This window comes from Atractosteus spatula, chromosome 13, assembly GCF_055471065.1.
Source record: "Atractosteus spatula isolate fAtrSpa1 chromosome 13, fAtrSpa1.hap1, whole genome shotgun sequence".
Classification (NCBI taxonomy): domain Eukaryota; kingdom Metazoa; phylum Chordata; class Actinopteri; order Semionotiformes; family Lepisosteidae; genus Atractosteus; species Atractosteus spatula.
The window spans coordinates 10,100,228-10,120,102 of NC_142718.1; positions in this window are offsets into that span (position 1 = coordinate 10,100,228).

Genomic DNA, 19,875 nt, shown 5'->3' on the forward strand with positions numbered 1-19,875 from the left:
TGCTTCCCCTTTTATTCTCCAGAGTCATTGATATTTTTAACCTCTTCAACATTTAGTAAGCCATTCACATTCTTTGCATACTCATTCCCTACCTTCTCATTTTGTTGTTGCTGGCTTTTCCACCTTCTCTTTCAAATCCATTTCAGAGTGTGCCTCAGATCCTTGCTGTACAGATATAAACCTGCCACCTTTACTTGGGAACCCTTTCTTCAATCATTAGTCTTCCAGAGTTATCATTCTCTGTCCACATCCTCTCCCAACAAGGCCTTTTATCTAAATTCAGGTTATTTTAATTGTATATTTTATGATATTAGCTGTGTTATTTCAGTTGCTTCTGACCACACAGCAGCTTTAAACATATTCAAATAGTACAATAAAAAAATGAAAGCAGTTTTAAGGCTTATAAACTAGATTAGGGACCCACTAGATGTTAGGAATTGTTAATGCTGAAGATATAAACCTTGTGCAGGGCTCAAGTAGGTAAATACCCAGAATAGTAGCAGGAACTCTTTAGAGTAAAGTATACAAGTCCTAGAATCCAAAATCCAAAGGGCAGGTGATAGTCAAAACAAGGTAGAGACAACACAACTGAGGCAACCAATCCAAAACGCAAAAACAGAAACATAATCAGGAAGCAGCGAAAGTTAGGAAGTGAGAACAGATCCATTTTGAAGAGATGGTACGCGCACTAGGGAGCTCCAGTAGAGAATCCATAATAGTGATTGAAGGTAAGAAAAAAGAGGAGGGTTTATGTAGTTGTAGCGGCAATGCTTGTTAATAAGACAGAATTAAGCGTTGCTGTGCTTTCCCAAATGAGGCCCCATCTCTCTCTTCATCTCTGTGGTGCAGCCACAGAGAAACTATTCATGCAGGCTGATTTAAGGTGTTTTCTTTTGATAAGGGACAGCTCCCAAATGGGCCTGGCTATCATGATCAGTGGTCATCCATTGGCGCCTATCTGTCTAGGGAGTGCCAGATGGACATCTTGACTGCAAACTGTAACCCATGGGGTACAAGTTTGAAACAGGTACACCTATCATGAAACCTGCAATGGCTCAAGTAAATTTCCTGCAGCAAATCTAAAACAATGGCCATGGCGTATGGCCATGGGTATATGATGTAATGACACAATTTTACATTTTAATGGAATGCTCACTTGAAAAATTCTAACAATGTTGTGAGTTAGTTGACAGAATACTATTTTCGTAAAAGAAGGATAGTTATTGGTTCTGTGAGACTGTCCCAGTCAACCTGTAAAAACAAAGCTATTGCATCCCGGTCTCTTCACCTTGTTTTTTTTAGATTTTCATTGATTTTCATTTTATGACACCTTCCTAACAAAAAAGCAAGAAGCAGTGAAATAAGAACTGAGGTAGAAATATACACAACCACCATTCTTGCAGTAATGAAACGATCTAATGATCGGTGTATTAAAAAGAGATGTAGCCTTCACCTTTGTATCTGAAATATTCATAGTATATCAATCATTTCTCTGAAAGTACGTTTCAAGGAAATGAGAAAAAATGAAAAGAAAACTTTTCCATAATCAGCTGTTTTTTTTCTTGCAATAAATTCTGGTGTCAACATTATAAATCCTTTCAACTACCTCTTCTGGGGCATACTGAAAACACTTTTGATTTCATGCAGCATGGCACAAAGCAGCAATTTCAAAGCCTTCTAGGTAAAAGGGAGCAGCTTACATGAAATATGTCATAAATATGACATTGAACTGAAATTGAACTCTACCATCTTCTGCCCAGTTACTTATTATTTTTTGTAATTACAAGATTGAAATAACTTTGATTAAAATGTGTTTATTCCTATAGTTTGTCAGGCATGATTATCTACACATAACAGATATAAGGTAGGACATGATTATGAAAAAAATAGTGTAAGATGATGCCAGGTAGGTAACAGAAATCATTACAATATCATCAAAGAAATATATACATACAGTAAACAATGACTCGAGATTCTAGATATTTTTAACTACAACCCATGATTCAGCAGTGCGCTTGAAAGAAATATAAAAGCTTAAATGAAAGTGAACCTTTAAGTGATATCTGATGTCAATCAATGTGACCTCAGACAGTTCTCTATGAAAGCAAACTAGGGAGATTAGTTTGAACTAGTTTGAACTTATTTGTATTGATTGATCCTATACTAGGCTACACACCTATATTTAATAGTTTCTATCTTTATTTTCCAATTTGTTTCCTTATATCAGTTCATATTCTTTATATATAGTATTACAAATAAACAGAAATACATAAGCAGCAGATAAAGTACATTGTGATGTGATTATTTTGAAGAGCAGTTTAACTCTGCCCCAAATAAAACTCAGGCTTAGTGTGCTCCTGGAATGGATGCACCCTTTAATAATCTTAAATTATCTTGGAAAGTATACACAATACATGCCTGGCTAGGGTCTTAAATTAAAGGGGACCTTTTGTACATCCAGTCTGAATGTTCAGATTTGTTATGTCTTAGTACACAAACATGAAAGAAATATCAAGAACAAAAAGAAAACAATAAAAATGCATTTTATTGTCTTTCTCCAAAAGGCAATATGTCAAGTAGTGGCACATCTAGGATGTACATTTTTCTTTTCCTAATGTGTCTTCTACCTTGGATAAAATAATTGAGAGTGATGGAACAAATATAAACATTTCTACATGAATGTTCAATTAAACTGGACCTGGAAAAATTGTCTTCACCTTCCAAAAAATGTGAAATAAATAACAGAAAATAATGAAAAAAGTAATAATTGTTTGTTTGTTTTTTCTTTAACATTGACTTATATCAGTGTTAGAGAACCTATTTATTATACATAGGGAGAGAAAAGAGTGGTGTATATTAATGACATATTGACATGAGCCTATGTGATCTTTCTTCACTTCATTGATAGAATAAGGAAAAAACAGAAAACTGGCAATAGGAAAAGAGTCTCCCTAAGTCTCGGAATGGGCAGAATTTGCTGGATAACAACTAATTAACATTTTTCCATACTGTTTATTTGAAATAATAAGGGGATCTTCAGCAGATGTTTTTTTTTATTTCTTTCTTTAGCACATGGTGATTAGTGGAAATTCAATTTTTTTCAAGGTAGGGGACAACATTTTTTGTATTTTAGCTATTTTTGCTAAAATAAACAAGATAAAACAGATATCATGATTAAGAAGAGATACAAACACAGGAATTGCGCTGGGTATACCATTGGTTAAACTAACATGTTAATCAGTCTCATTAAAGATACTTAAATTGATATCAAACGTGTCGTGACTGAACATAAATTTTTGAGATCGATAAATTTAAGTACTTGTCCACAACATTGATTGGTATCTCTGAACAAAAGGAAAGGAAGAGCTAACCGGGTCCATCTTAATGATATCCAGTCCATGCTCTCCTGTCTCAGTGCTAATTCAGTCTTTCTGTGGCATTAGAATTTTAAGGAGGGAGAGAGGAGTTTTTGCTATAGCATTATTTATCTTTAGTAACTCCTCCTGGTTAACATTGAGCAGAAAGATAATGTTAATGCACAAAGGTGATTGCTTGGTTAGGGCTAGTCACTACTGGGCTATCTTGGAAGCACTGTCCTGGGTTGTGTCACTGTCCCGAGAGGTGCTCCTTATCAAAAAGCTCATCTTCCCTTGCATTCTAGCACAGTAGAATCAATATGCTGTTTTGTGGCTCAGGCCACAGAGAGGGAGCTCACTGAAAATCAACAGCAACATTTAATTCTATGGTTTATTAATAAACATTGCTGCTACATTACAAAAACATAAAAATTATAGAAATACAACTTAGTCTTAACAAATATACCAATAAAATGTCTATAGCATCAGCGTTGTAAAAACATTGGGAAATATATATTTTTGGCTATACTGTGTCCATTTAAAATGTTAGACAATATTACAAAGATATCAATTATAATTGTTGTCTTGCATAATGGCAGAAAGGTCATTCTTTTCTGAACAACATTCCCCAGGAAACAGAGGGGGTGGGGGATTACTTGCCATCTTCTGTCATCTGAATAGTTCAAATAAGACAGTTAGTCAGGTGACATTTAAAACCCAAGAAGTAGAGGCTTCCACTATTCTGTATCTGCAAGGTAGATCAGAAGTTAGCAGTGGATGAAAGAGATAAGGGAACAATTGAAGGGTGAGATTTGTGAAACAGGCTTTTTGACTTTTTAGGTTTATTGATTTTTTTGGGAAAGATTTTCAAAGCCGGTTGTTTTTACTTTTTGAGTTGTGTAGTATATACTCTATAAAGAACACTTTTTTAAACTTGCATCTACATCAGTATTACCAAAATACACATTCAAAAGAGAAATACACAAAAAACACACAAAATACCAAACTACACATACAGTACAAAAGAGATTCTACTAAAAAAAATACGACAGACCATACTTGAGAGAATCATTGGAAAAACAATTCAAGTTCTCAAAGTCAATTTTAATAAGAAAAAACACAATTTTGTAGAAAGAGATTAATGTAGAAATAATGATTCACAAATTGAGTACCAAAAAACACTTTGGTTAGCCAATAAACTCTAAACAAATTACACTGGCCTATCAGCAAAACAAACACTAAAGTTAGAATGATGGAAGGTGAATGTATTGAGCAAAAACATTCAATATCAATCTGGTGCTGATCCTTACAGGTTTGTGAGTTTGATGATGAAAGACATTTGAAAACTATTATTGCAACTGTAGTAGTCCTTTACACTACAGTGAACTTTCATAGTGTGTTTTCATTGTTTGGAGTTAAATGTACTCCTAACTAAAGATTCATTTTTTGATTATTATAATCAGTGAAAATTATACATTTAAAGTATTTGCAAACAAATCATGAGCAAACCATCTAACTCTGTGTCGCCTGTTCCTGGTCTTGAGAGAAGAGTGTCTTTCCACATTCCCTTGGTCTCTCTAAAGTTGCAGCAAGAGTTGGGAGAAGTTTGTATATTTTCAAAACTGTTTAATTACTCAAATTAAGAAATTAACAAGCTAATTTTTACATCATTAAATCATTGGAATTTAAACATGAGAGTGAAAACCATTAGGCTGTCCAATTTCCACATTTAAAAAAAATTGCATGCATTTTACATGCTAAAGGAGAAACTGAAGTCAAAAGCTGCCACAAGACTAAGTGTGGTCACAAAATGAATGCAGTAGAAGCTTGGAAAATCATCCAGATTTATTACAAAAACAATCTGGTGAGGTCAGAATTCAAAGGTTCACAGTATTTGTGCAGTTATTGTTACACAGGTCTAGGTAACCAAAATACTGACATTATACTGAAATTTACGTAAAGTGTATTTTCCAGTACTTATGATCACTTTAAATCTTTGAGTTGAATACCAGGTAAACTGTATGTTTTTCTTATTCTAATACTGTAATAAACTTATAATATGTTAAATTTCATGCAATTGCCCAAAGCTTAAATGTATGATATATGTAGTTATTTATATTAATATCATGATCACAAAAACAAATATTTTGATGGCAAAGTAAAAATAACAGGTGTGATTGGCAAACATCTACTCTTGATTATTATATGTGCCTTTGAAAAGTATGCAATACAGTGTAGGAGATGGGAGTTTTGATTTGCTGTAACAATCAGGAATTGTAACAGTAAAATGAAAGAGTACTTGATGACTTTTAGAAACCAATCAAACATAATAACTTACAGTCTCACATATGGATCCTAAATGCATAATATACAATTTACTGATATAACCAAAACATGCATAACAAGCAACAAACATAATGGAATATATCTGTAAAACCATCAGTTGTGATACAAATAGCTGATCGTTGACTCGGGGAGTACAAAAATCAGAGTTAATAACATCAGAGTTTAAATTCTGCATCGACTATAACATATTACCTTCTAGCTTGTAGATTCCATCAATCTCATATGATTAAATTACATTTATATTTTCAGACACAAGTAAACATGCATTTATTTTTGTGAACCAAACATCAAACGTGCCTTTGGAATAAGAGGTCAACTCTCAAGAATTATGATGTGAATAGTGATATTTAATACTCAAAGATCCATTATTCAAACATCCTTGATGTGTTTAAACTTTGTACTAGTATAATAGAGTTGGTCCGGATTGGTTTGTGACCAGACTTGCAGCTTCTCTCTGCTGGGAAGGTCCTGGTGCAGAGTATTGCCTTGCACTGGGGCTCAGGCATCTCTACCACAGTAGTATCTTGCGGACTTTAGAACTGTCTGTGCACAGTTTGTCTTCTTGTGGTCTAGCCGCAAGGTAGACAAGGGAACTACATTCGTTCCAGCTATAGCTTTACAAAATATGCTTGGATATTCTGAATGTGACAAAAAGAAAATGTCCAACTGTCTAATTTTATTGACCAGGAGAAAATAACAGTAGGTTCAAGAACACAGGATTTATTCTGTTTCAGGAAGAATGTCTTGGGTAGAAATCTATACTTTACTGACTCACACTCTCTGCCTAGCATCTTGGAGAAAGTGGAATACTGTTTTGTACTTTTTTTATATTTAGCTACCACTATTATCTACTGTGTATATATATATATTAAGTATATATTACATATAAGCCCATATGACTTTAAAGCCACTACAGTACAGTATATTGCTATTTTCAGTAATATATATTTATATTTTTAGAAAAATATTTTTCATAACCAAAATTTTAAGTTAAATTGTTTACTGATTACTATTTTCTGAAATGTTAATTAAGACAAAATTCACAAAGAGCTACAGTATAATAATAAACTATTTTTCATGTATCCAACTGAATAATTTTGTTTTTGTAAAATAGCCCTACTTTGTTTTTAATTAATTGAATATTTAACATACTGTAATACACAGTTTAAAATGAAAAAAATCTAGTAAACAGTAAACAACTTAAATTGTATTATTGAAAAAGGTTGTCTCAAGGGGCTCATGCTTCCACGTGCCACTTTAAGCATTTGCCACCTGCCACCAGTTTTTCAAAATAGTGCTGTCTGTCAACAGAATATTAAAAAAATCTGTGGTGCGGTATGTTGCGCTGAGCTGTGTGCACCACAAATTGTTGCTTTATCCGGGTCACATTCTGAATGTCTCGAACTGTATTTATGTGTCCAGTATATTTTCAATTTAATGTATATAAGACATGCTGAGCATAATTTCATGCCAAAGGAGGATTGAATGTGTTCTTATTATATAATCAAATAATTCCTATACATTTTATGTTGAGTTGAATAATTTGCAGTATCCTCAAAGACCTGTTAGTTTGCTATCTGAAATATTGAATTCTGGTGACATTACATTTGTTTTAATATGGAATAATTATAAATTCAATTTACTGCATTAAAAATATAAAAGTAAAATATCTACACAAAAAGAAGTAAAACATACAGTACCTGTTACATCTGGCCCACAGTGAGCAGGGTCCTGCTCTGTCTTTATCCAAGTCTACTATCTGATGACTGTCCTTATTATTAATAACATATTCATAAAAAACAACTACATCTGAATTGCCATCTATTATCCTGTTCAAAATCACGACCCCTGTCAGAGCCTCCAACAAAATGGCAGATAATACTTTGATTCACATAAAAAAAAACATTCTTTAATGTGTGTTGGACCTCGTGTCCACTACAAAAGATATTTACAAAAATGTTCAAATTTTATTTGAAAACAATTTGAAGTGCTGACCTAAGGACTGATTGAAGACTTCTTGAGGTGTTTATTTGTAAGAATCTCTAAAATTCTATTTCTATATGCAGCCATGTAAAATGTACAAGATGTCAGGTGGTATTCCGCAACATGTGCCTCTGTATGGCTAACAGCATTGAGTAACTTCATTTTTTAAATAATCTAATGCAGGACTGCCCTACTCTGTAAAACTGCCAGGTGGTAGTCACACTAATCTTATTTTAATCTGACCTCTGCTTTTACTGTACAGTATGTGTTAATTTGATTTTAAAAACTCTTTCTCTAAGAATAAGTGTATAATATGTGATAAGTAATATGTATGTTGGTATGACATTTTTATTAGTTTTATATATCACAGTGGATAGTTTGCTTTGTAATTCCAGTATTTTCTATGTGTTTGTGTCAATATTTAAATGAAATCTATCTCCAATATCTTAAAGTTACCACAAGAGCAGCCTTTTTGGCATTGTTTTTTAATTACATAGAGTATAGAGAATCATTAGTTTTTCTTTAATCAAAAAAGATTAAACCCAATACACACATGATGCATACAGTAACTGTAACCTATTTTGAGTTTGTGGTATTTTGCTTTATATGGTCCTATGCAGGTACAGTACCTTGCATAAATACCTTCTGAACAGTAATTATCATAGTTTAAACTGATTACTGTGCAAAAATAAACTAATGTTTCTAAAAATGCAATTATGTAATTGATATTATTTAAATAAAATCTGTAAAAAAAATCACAAATAGCTGGTTTGAAAGAAAACAAAACCATAGGATCATCGATAAAGAGATGTTGAATTCACACACACAGAGCACCCCTAAATGTAATGGTTTATTTTATAGTATATAAATGGATAATTTAAAACACAAACAATACTATATAATGTGTTCTTACCGTAAACATTTAGGGTGTTTATTCAGATACAAATAATCCCTGGGCTAGTTTCCTGGTACCACTCTTAGAGGTGGAAAAGGCAGCATGATTGAAAAGCAGATTAGCATGTCTGTATGAAACAATACCTAATAATTTCTGAAATATAGGAAAAATGACCCTTATATATTTATAATTAAAAAAGCTAATTTTTTCCTTTTTTTCTTTACAATTACTAACACTTTGGATAGTTAATAACAATGCCTGCAATTCACCCAATGGGCAATTAGAATAACTGGTTTCTGGTTTGATAAAGACACGTCTAACAATGTTTTTTGTGGGGGGTAGGGAAATGATAAGAGCCATTAATGTTCATGGTTTTTTATATTAATAAGTCTAATACACATTTTGTATATTAATGGTATAATTTGTCATACATATTTTTAAGTTACTTAAATTAACTTTAAGACAAAATCTAAATTATTTTAATGCTAATGTAAAAAAATGAATAAAACACATTATATTCACAACGGGCTATACAATAAACAATAAATAAAGTAATCTCGCTTTGTGAAACAGCCCCAGGGTGTTATATTTGTTATAGTAGCTCTACACTACACTGTGATTTTATACATGGATGTAATTTAATATTTAACATACTTCATAACATGTATAGAAAATGTCAATATAGTGTACAAATTATTATATTTTATTATAAGAGAAAGAGTCTTTTTATTATTCCCAAGGGGACATTTATTAAAGTAGAACTTTGAACATTGGTCCAGAATAGAACCCAGGCCACCTACATGGCAGGTGATGTATTTAGCTAAATTAAAGTATACAGTATTTTGAGTCTAGTTCTGGTATAAGGGGACAAAGACAGAAGACACATATTTTTTAATACTTTTGGATGCTGTAAATGTTATTTTTAATTAGGTACATAAGCTGAATACCTGAATGCCAAAAACTACAATTTCTGATGTTCCACACAGCGACACATAATTCTATGAATATTTACAGATATCCATACTGTACATCAACTACACCTGTTCATGTACAGTGCCTAGATCATCTAGATGCAAATTCCTTGTTTCTGAGAATTTCTGTGAAATTAGGCACATTAGAAAAACGAGGGCTGATCCAGTCTTCATTCATGGCATGCACTTTTCAGAAAAAAAATACTTTACAGCCATGTTTCATTTTAAAACAGTAGCTAAAATGTTTAAATAGAAAATTGTAAATTGTAAAATGTCATTTAATTAAAATTAATATTGATAAAAAACAGTTTTATCAATATGATGTCTATTGACAGAGTCCCCTCTACAAACTTAAATACTACACTGTTACTTCTAGTGTCCGTTTGCTGTTTTTTAATCCACTTGTTTCTTAAATTGCTCCGCTAGGGATAAATAAAGTATATTATTTTGGCTTGACTGGAATGGAATTGAATTGAAAAAAGTAACTAGGCTATCTATGTTATAGTAGGCAGCTGCATCAGCATGTGTAGGCTGCAAAGGAGCAAGTAAAGGTTTATTCCATGCTGAAAAGAGAAGAAAAGAAACACAATGTTTCAGCTGTGGAGCCTTCTTCTTCATCATGCCTGAACAAGGCTTCACAGCTGAAACGTTGTGTTTCTTTTCTTCACTTTTCAGCATGGTCTAAACCTTTACTTGTTCCTATGTATTTTGTATTTTATATGTTTATGTAACACATAAAATATATTTTTAGGGCAATGATTATTAGACAAACAAAAGCACAGAGTAAAGGCTGTCATTTCAGTAAAATCTAAGGCGACACAAGTGCCACCTATTGATCTGTTTCAGCAGTGAAACACTCATTGCAGCACACCATCTAAAACTGTGGTATACCACAATTTGCATTGCATTAACATTCGATATGATATTCATTTTAGATGGCTACATCTGTGAAAATAAAGTATCAAAATACAATATTTGAACTTAACTTTCTTCCTTCCATTAAATATGGATCTGGACAATAATTACATTTTGTGCACACAGAAAAAGGAATTGATACAGATCAGAAATTCAAAAACCAGATGTTCCTGTAGTAGTGTGCCTAGTGTATCCACAAGAGAACAAAATTGAGTGTGGTCTAAGGAAGCTATGTATCAAAATACACAATAAAGATTTCACATAGGTCATTTTCAACAAGCCAAAAAAAGAGGAATGTTTCTATGTCAAAGAAGTGTTGTAATTAGGAAAGGTCTTGAATAGTTTGATGAGATTGCCCTTCTGAATCAATACTTTATCCAGAATACCCACTAACACTGTAATGATGAAGACAAGTATTGAAAGGACAATACTTTTCACCCTATTCTAAACTGACCTGTGCTCTCCATCTAAGAGATCCTTAAAAATAGTCTGTAGGAGCAAAGACAGGTAAGGCATAGTATATCCCTTTATGGAGTATTTGATTTTGTTCATCCTCAAATATCCAATTGAATCATTATATTTATGTAAAAGTGACAAGAATTCAGCAGACTATGTCACAAATTACTATAAATTTGCATACTCTAAATCAATAATGTCATGGTCATACAAAACAGCTGAGGTTTAAAAAGCATTCATAGATCCTGGCAGCAACATGAAGTTAAGGTGTGTACCGGCAAGGGTTATTAAAAATACAGGAATTAAGTTTGCTGCTCCCTTGCCAGTCTCTGTCTCTCATCTCAGTGGTACTTGATACAGAGAGGCCATTCCATTTGGTTCACATTTAAGATGTTTTTCTAGCTGATAGAGTGTCCTGATAAGGAACAACTTCCAGTGCTGAGATTCTCCAGCAACCCTAATAGATGGTCACCTTACTGTCTGGGAGATTCCAAGGGAGAGTCTCATCTTAGGTTGTTTACAACCCTAATGTCAGAGAGCATGGTTACTCATCTTCCACCTCAATCAGCCAATCAGGAACTGGTAGGGCAGGGTAACCCTACGTGGGTATCGAATGCCCACGGAATTTTCAACCAATGAACGACCATAGTTCCTCCAGGTAAAACAGGGAGCACAGGGCTCCTCCAGTGCTCCTCCAGGACATTCTCAGACTCAGCTTGGACAATCACGTAATGGCCAGTGTGTCCGAATGCCAGGACTTTACTTTGTTCTAAGAGTCAAGAACGGAGATTCCCAGCGCGTAACCAAAGGATCCACCCGAGGTTAGCCCAGCTGCAAGCCTCGTGAATCCACCGTGAACGCTCACCTGATCAACAAGTGAATTACGGTCGGGACTGTGTACAGCTGAATTTTAGGATTCAGGACTAGCGCTACATCAGGAATGAACCGGTCTTCTTCCCGTAGTCACTCTCCATGTGCACAAACTCTGTTAGTAAGCCAGAACTAACTAGCCGGTCTTCAGAGAGCAATCTGTCCCTCCTTCTCTTACGTTGAACCAGCACTGCTTGGCACCGGGCCAGAGAACGTCGATTAGACATAGCAACAGCCTGCCACTGTTCCTTTGTGTCCGCGAGAGATCTGAATCCCCACAGATTGGATGAGTATTCAACATTCTGCATTACAGCTCGAGAATTCAGCTGTTACCTCAACGCCAGTTGATATCAATTTAATTCCTAAGATTGATGTACTTGCTTTTGAGTATCTAGTGTAGAAGTTGTAATCTTAGTTCATTTACAAAATGGTCTAAATGAATGGTATACTGAATGTATGTCCCTCTTGATTTGTAACTCTTCGTGATTGAATATATACCTTTTGTATTCTGCTAACCCCCACTGATAAGATCTGTTACGTTTATATGCACATTTTATGTATTAATAAATATATTGTCGTGTATTAGTATCCGTGTGTGTGCGTTGCTGTTATCCAGCAAGGTCAGTTTTCTAATAGCCATCAAAGAATCATTTTGTGACTTACTGCTACAATTAATAATTGTCCCAGTAAATGCACAAAACCCCTACATTTATTGGTGCCTCGTGAGAGGATGCCTACAGGTGCAACTGCTGTACCCTTGACATGACTCCAGATATGCTCTGTTGTATCACTGGGTATAAAGGTTATTATTGTAAATGGCAATCTGTTCTCAGTTGAATTTTGTGGCAAAATAACAGAACAAAATTCACATCTGCAGTAGATGTAGATGCCACTCTAAAGGATTGTAAAGTCACCTAAATTTTTTGCATCATCTGTGGTAGATTTTTTTGTTTGATTTACTATCTCCATCCCTCGAGAACCAAAATGGCATGTTTGACTGAACTCGGTACATCAGAGGTGTTAGCAAACTGGCAGATATCCAGAGGAGAAAACTGCCACCTTCTCCATTGTGAAGGACTTCATTGCCATTGGGGCATTATTAGCAATAAAATGGGACTCTGGCTGGAAATGTAATACAAAGGATAAAAAAGTTTAAAAGAATAAAAAGGGTCAATGTCAATTCATTTTTTTAAAGCATTCATTATCAATGTATGAGATCTACAGGTAAGTTCATTTTACTTGTGCTACAGAGCTCTACTGTTTAACCAAGGTCAATAATAAATTGAAGAAACTACTATATAATTGTATATGAGCCCCTTGATTATTATTAAAGCTTTTGCCATTTAGTACCATATTATTAATTTTAAAGAGTCAGAAATTCTGACAGGGCCTTCGTATCCAATGTTTGGTACACTCAGTATAACAAAAACACTTCATGCTTTCATACACTAGGTTTAGCTACAGTTCTTTTTAAATATATTAAAATACTACTGCAATGAAATTCATACTGTAGTATTTTTGTTGTTTTTTTCTGTTATGTAGGTGGCAAGTATTACTGTATTTTGGAAATTTAAAAAGAAACATAGAAGAAGAAAGAAAGGTGGAGGTTTGAAATTTACAACTATTAAATTCTTTTTCTAAGCTCTTAATATTATTAAATATCAATTTTGTTTTGTAAATGAAGAGCAGGGCCTAATATTTTCTTATTTCATGTAAATTAATCATAACAGGGAACAAAGGCCACATTCCCCTAAATAATAGTGTGATTATATTATTAATTTATTAGTCTTTGTAATGAATTATATAATGCATTTATTATATTAAGATGGTGCATATAACGTGTATTGCTTTTATTTTTGGAAACAAATTCTAGGAGGTATTTTTCATAATGAGATTATTATTCTTACAGTATAAAGACAAGACATCATTCAATGCATAGATTAATATTCTGTTGTTTGGTTTCATGTCTGTGGAATCCTTTCACTAAGCCTTCATCAAACTCTGAATATGTCTTAACATCACCTTTTTGCCCACCATGACAGTCTTCTAGTTTGTTTCTCTCTCCTTCATTGTCTCGTGAGAATGTCTCTCATCAGCACCAACTGGGCTTTTAATCAAGAGCCCTATATTAAATTCTTAAGCGACCCAGAACCACACTATCAGCTACACAGCTAAGGTGCACTCTATATGTATATTGCATATTTATTCCATGCTTCAGCCCACATCTGAAGAAGGCTCCACAGCCAAAATATTGTGTCTCTTTCTTTTCTTTTCCTTTCAGCATGGAATAAATCTTTACCTGTTCCTTTGCAGCCTGCGCTTGCTGACATGGCTACCTACTTGAACTTTGTATACAAAAAATACCTTTTATACCTTATGGCTGTAATTGCTATGCTAAAACCAATTAATTAATTGCCACAGTTACCACAGTTAATTTTAGGGACCTAGTTAAAACAATATAAATGACATGACTTGAAGCTTTATTTCACATATGACGTACAGTATATAAAGTAGTACAACTGTACTTTATGATTTCTAAATAGAAAATACTATCATATTAAATTAATTATAATGTGTAACCAAAATTAGAATTCTAAATGGATATGGGAGTGACTGCATAACACTTGTCCTGAACAAAAGAGAGCACACCAGTGTCTCTACTTACTCAGACAACTAAACACTCACAGATTTCTATAGATGCACTATAGAAATCATTTTCACTGGAGGTATTATAGTTTGGTATGGCAATGTTTCAGCTCATGACCATAAAAAACTACAGAAGGTGGTGGAGACAGCCAAGGCCATCACTGGTAAAGAACTCCATTTCATCCAGACCTTCTTCACCACACTCTGCGTGTCAAAATCCACAATTAAGTGGGTTATTTTGAGATTCACAAGATGAAACACACCACAAAAGTAATAATATTTTGTTAACTTAAGAAAATAATAAATTCAAATATTTAATGGTATATCATTGTTGTTTGATGTTAGTTAACATTTTAAGGTAAGAAATCTAAATAAATACTCCTAACCAAAAGTTTTAGCTTATTTGTTTTAAACCTGAATATATTTTTGAATTTTAAACTACATATTCTGCTTCTATTTTTAATTCTAACATATGGAATTCAAATTCAAATGCATTTTTTTCTTAGGAGTCTTTTTGACCTAAAAATTTCAGAATTGGAAATTTTTAAATAATTGAAATAAAAGTTTATAAAAATAAAATAAAACAATAATCCACACTATTTAAAATAGTTCTTACAAGCTTAGTTACTGATGGATTTTTACCAAGTAAAATGACCACAACATATCTAATTATTATTCATTTCTTAAAAACCAACTCACTGAATCAATCATATTTTACAGAAGTTAAAATTCAATTAGCTGGCTCATATTTTTTGTTAGTCAAAAGTGTCTGCACCTGTGGTTGTAGTGCACTTCATTACAAAACCAAGAGTCGGCAATTGAAACGTCTGCAGACAACACCAGCTGTTGTCTTTGGGGGAGGTTTGAAATCTCATTAGGCCTCTATTGATACATCTTTCAAGCAAGTATACTGTCATTCTACTAAGCCATTATCCTCCGGGGACAGACAAAACAGACAAGCATATAAAACATTATCTTGAACTTTATCTTGTTCTTTAGATCAATGTTTCAATGTGCTTTCCCAGTACGAGTATCTTAGGAGAAATGACAAAATATATATGAATATATATATGTATGTATATGTAGTGGGGGAAGCAAGACTATAGTATAAAGTATCTCCTTCAGTGCTGCAACGTGCACAAGATATAAAAGGTATTCTTAGTTTTCAAATATCTTTATTAATTTTAACAGACATAATGTTGTCCTGAAAATATATGAATTAACATTATTTAATGTAAACATATAATACATTAGTTGCTGTCCATCCCATTTTGGGATTTTATGGTTCACAAAACAAGATTGAATTGTATCCTGCCAAGTAACTATAGCAAAAAATTCTCTATTCTTATCCTGCTCTGGTTAGTTTAATTAAACATAAATCATAGACCACTTGGTCCTTTTCAAAAAACGTTGCTTCAGGGATGCAGCCAACACTTTGTGTTTTGTGGACAGAATTAAAGTTTAAAGATCTATCTTTACAGTCCGCTGATAATTTTTATTTGAAAAATAACATTTCAGCAGACAGAGCATACTTTAAATTTATAATCTCTTAAACTTAAAATAAAGAAAGAAATAAAATAAAGAATTGCTCAGACTATAAGTCATAGGGTGGAGATTCCTTGTGATTCCTTGTACAATAAGGCAAGTGGTGTTTGCACTAAAACAGTTTTTATATAAATTCATAATGTTTCTCGGCCCTACATTAATGAGCATCATCAAAAAACAGTTTCATGAAATAATTCAGAATACGGTATTCTCATATTTAATTTTATCCACTCTAAATGTACAGATGCAGCCATTCAAAATGCACGGTACAAACCCACGGTACGGTAAACTACCCACAAGCCACCGCAGGGCACCGCGGTAAGTGATTGGCTGGCCAAAATGAGCGACACGGGCACTCGTGGTGCATTGGCTGGTAGTGAAAAGCTTTAATCATTTAATCTCTTTACTGTGCACATTTTAATCCGCTTAGTATTGAATATTGATATGGAATTTTACCACTAAAAGGAAATTTTAGTAGCTGAGCATAAAAAGAAGAGGAGCATAACGCATCTGAAGGTCATAAACGATATTAATTTAGGAACATAAACATTACTGTATGTAAACTGTACTGTGTATGGCTGGTCTTGGTAGTTTAAAGAAAAAATACACACCAGTCTTCCATTTCTCCGTAAACATTTTAAGCGTGAAAGTTTTATGAAACAGTCCCCAAATATGCGATTGCTGTATAGAATGAATTTTAATTTAAAAAAATTATTTAACACGAAAATTAAGCTGTTTACATCTTCCGCCTGAGAACAGTCACCTGTTGCTACATAACGCAGAAACACAGCCATTAACTAGCAAAGAGAGGACATTAGCTAGCCAATATGATAAAGAAATAAATGATTATTTTGTTTATTTCTTTTGCACATTTATTTGAACATTTCCATCGATTGTACAAGCACTTGGAAACTGTCCAATCCCTAGTTCATCAGGCATTTTCTTTTACGCTGCGGGCATTCTCCCGGTCTGGCGCCGGTCTGTGTCTTCTAGGATATAATGCCAGCGATTTTTTGTAAAATTTGGGTTTCCAATAACGCTGCAGCAAACTCTTGTTTTTATGTCCACTATAACAGACAATCTCCTTTGCTTTTAACCGAGCGTTTAATAATTTCCTAAAATGAAAATGATTTACTTTATTTCCCTCATGGGATCAATAAAAGTATCTATCATCTATCTAAGCAATGGGACAGAATTCTGGGGTCTCCCTATACCAGAGATTACGGTAGGGCTTCAGAATGGTGATTGGCTGACACCATCTGACACCCCTCTGATTGGGGGAAAAAGACGTGTTGATCTGCTATACATACTGTACCAGGAAGAGGATTTCCTTCTATTCGAAACGTGTATTTTAAAAGTTTAATTAAGAAGTAAAAACCTTACAGCGTACACAGATTTCTAAACTGATCAGGAGGAAGAAAAATCACCCGTTTCGTGCATAAAAAGTGGTTATTAACTATCGAAACCTGTTTTATTTATTTTATTTTTATTTAGATTAAGAGTTCCCGTCACCCCCATTCCCATTTAAATCACAAACCTGTGTTTAATTAAATGTCTTTTAACGTAAATCGTTATCTTTGTCTTATGCATAATAATGTTCACCACTCTGTCTAGCAAATTAATAATAAACTTTATTTTATATAGCGTTTTAAACGAATAAGTAATTAGATTGCTCATAAACCTAATCACTTATTCTACATAAACACAGCATAATTGCTCTCTGAAAATGCTTTTTCTTTTTATTTAGGCTCAGATTTCAACTATAGATCGTACACTAATTACTAGCAGTAAATACTAATGTTTTGCTCCCTCTTACCACAAAAATATTAAAAATAATGTATTGTAGCTGGGATGAACTTTTTTTCGAACGTGTCTCTACCTGCTGCGACTCGGACACGGAATGGTTAAAGATGGCTGTTTCAGTAACCTAAAGTATATATCTAAAGTAATAATTTAACAATATATGTAAATGTTTTAAGATATGTTTATGTTGTGAATGTCTATAGATTGTATCTTATTTTTAGTTTTTGTTTTGTTTCAAATGGCCTTGCAGATCAGATACTGTATCAAGGAACAAAACAATTATCGTGCCCGGCTCCTCAATGGAATCACTTTAACATGCTAATGCATTGGTGTAACACTCTGTGTCTACAGTACATTGTGAACAAACCGGTTTCACAGGTATTTTCAACCCCCAACCAATGTTGTTTCATCGGTTGTTATCCTGTAAAGCGCTTTGAGGAGCCACCTTTAAAGGCGCTATATAAAATAAAGTTTATTATTATTATTTTTAATATTGATCATATTTTTCCTCCCAGAACTTGTAAATTGTTGTTGTTATTGTTGTTGTTATCCTATAAAGCGCTTTGAGAAGCATACTGTCCAGCTTGTCAGGTGCATTCTTTTGTAAAATAATAAGTAGAGCTTTGGGCTTATTAGTGCTCCACTTACAGCAACCCAATGTAAATAAATTTTGTCTCCAAATCCACCACCACTTGTATGAATCATAGCCCTGCCAAATGATGCAAATTCCGCTGCAATGGTTGTGTGCAGGAATTATTCAGTATGGCATCTCCATGTTCAAGTAAACACTGCTCTGTGTGCAAATGCAAATGCATTTTAAAAAAGTTTTTTTTAAAAAAAGCCACCTTTAAAGGCGCTATATAAAATAAAGTTTCTTCTTATTATTAATATTGATGATATTCTTCTTCCCAGGACTTGTAAAATTGTTGTTGTTATTGTTGTTATCCTGTAAAGCGCTTTGAGAAGCATACTGTCCAGCATATTGTATTTCATTGCACTTTGACAGATCGTCTTATAATAACTTGTTGTTAGAATACCCCCAAGAGGATATTCACCCCAAGAGTATATAGAGGATATCCCCCAAGAGGTGTCCAGGTAACAGTGAAACGGGCGTACAGTCTGGGGAGATCGCCCATTTTCCATGTAAATAGTTCCCTGGTTCCGCACCCCTTGGTGTCTCTCTCTCTCTCTGTCTCTCTCTCTGTCTATCTCTCTGCCCGTTTTAGTATTGAATATTTATATGGAATTTTACCACTGAAGGGAAATCTTAGTAGCTGAGCATAAAAAGAATAGGAGCATACTGTAACGCATGTGAAGGCCATAAACGATATTAATTTGGGAACATAAACATACAGTATATGGCTGGTCTTGGTACTTTAAAGAAAACATACTCACCAGTATTCCATTTCTCCTTAAACATTTTAAGCATCGAAGTCTTTAACTAACATCAACAAGCATACTTTTAGAATTTGATTAAAAAAACCATTAATACTTTCGTTGGAGTTTAAATAAAGTTGATGTTTTATCTAGGGGCTGCTCGCTCGCCTGCGTCTGAAGAGCGGCTTCTAAACTGTGAAAACATGTGTCTGTCTTTCCGTAGGGGGAAGGGAATCTGATCTGCAAGGCCCTTTGGCTACAAAAGTAAAAAGAAGGCACTCGCTCTCTCTCTCTTTTGATTATTACATCCAATAATCAAAAATGAGACAATAAACATAATAACCATAATAACGACCAACCAACAAAAACAACCATATAAACATAATACCAACCAAAAACATAGATAACAACCACAATACAAAATCAAATATATCAAACCATTAAACACTCTCAAATTCCTCCAATTATCATAATCCCGCCCCTTATGCAAAACCAAACCCTCCTCCCATCCCAGTTTATCCTCTTTATCATAAACAAAATCCACCTCAATTTTCAACATAAAGCATTACACAAAATCAATACCTCAACACTCCATACTCAACAACGATAATTCACAAACAGCCAGAACATGTAACTCCACATTCCCAAATAGACCTCATTTCAATAGCCCCGCCCCTTATGCAAAACCAACATCCCTCCCCTGTTCTCTATC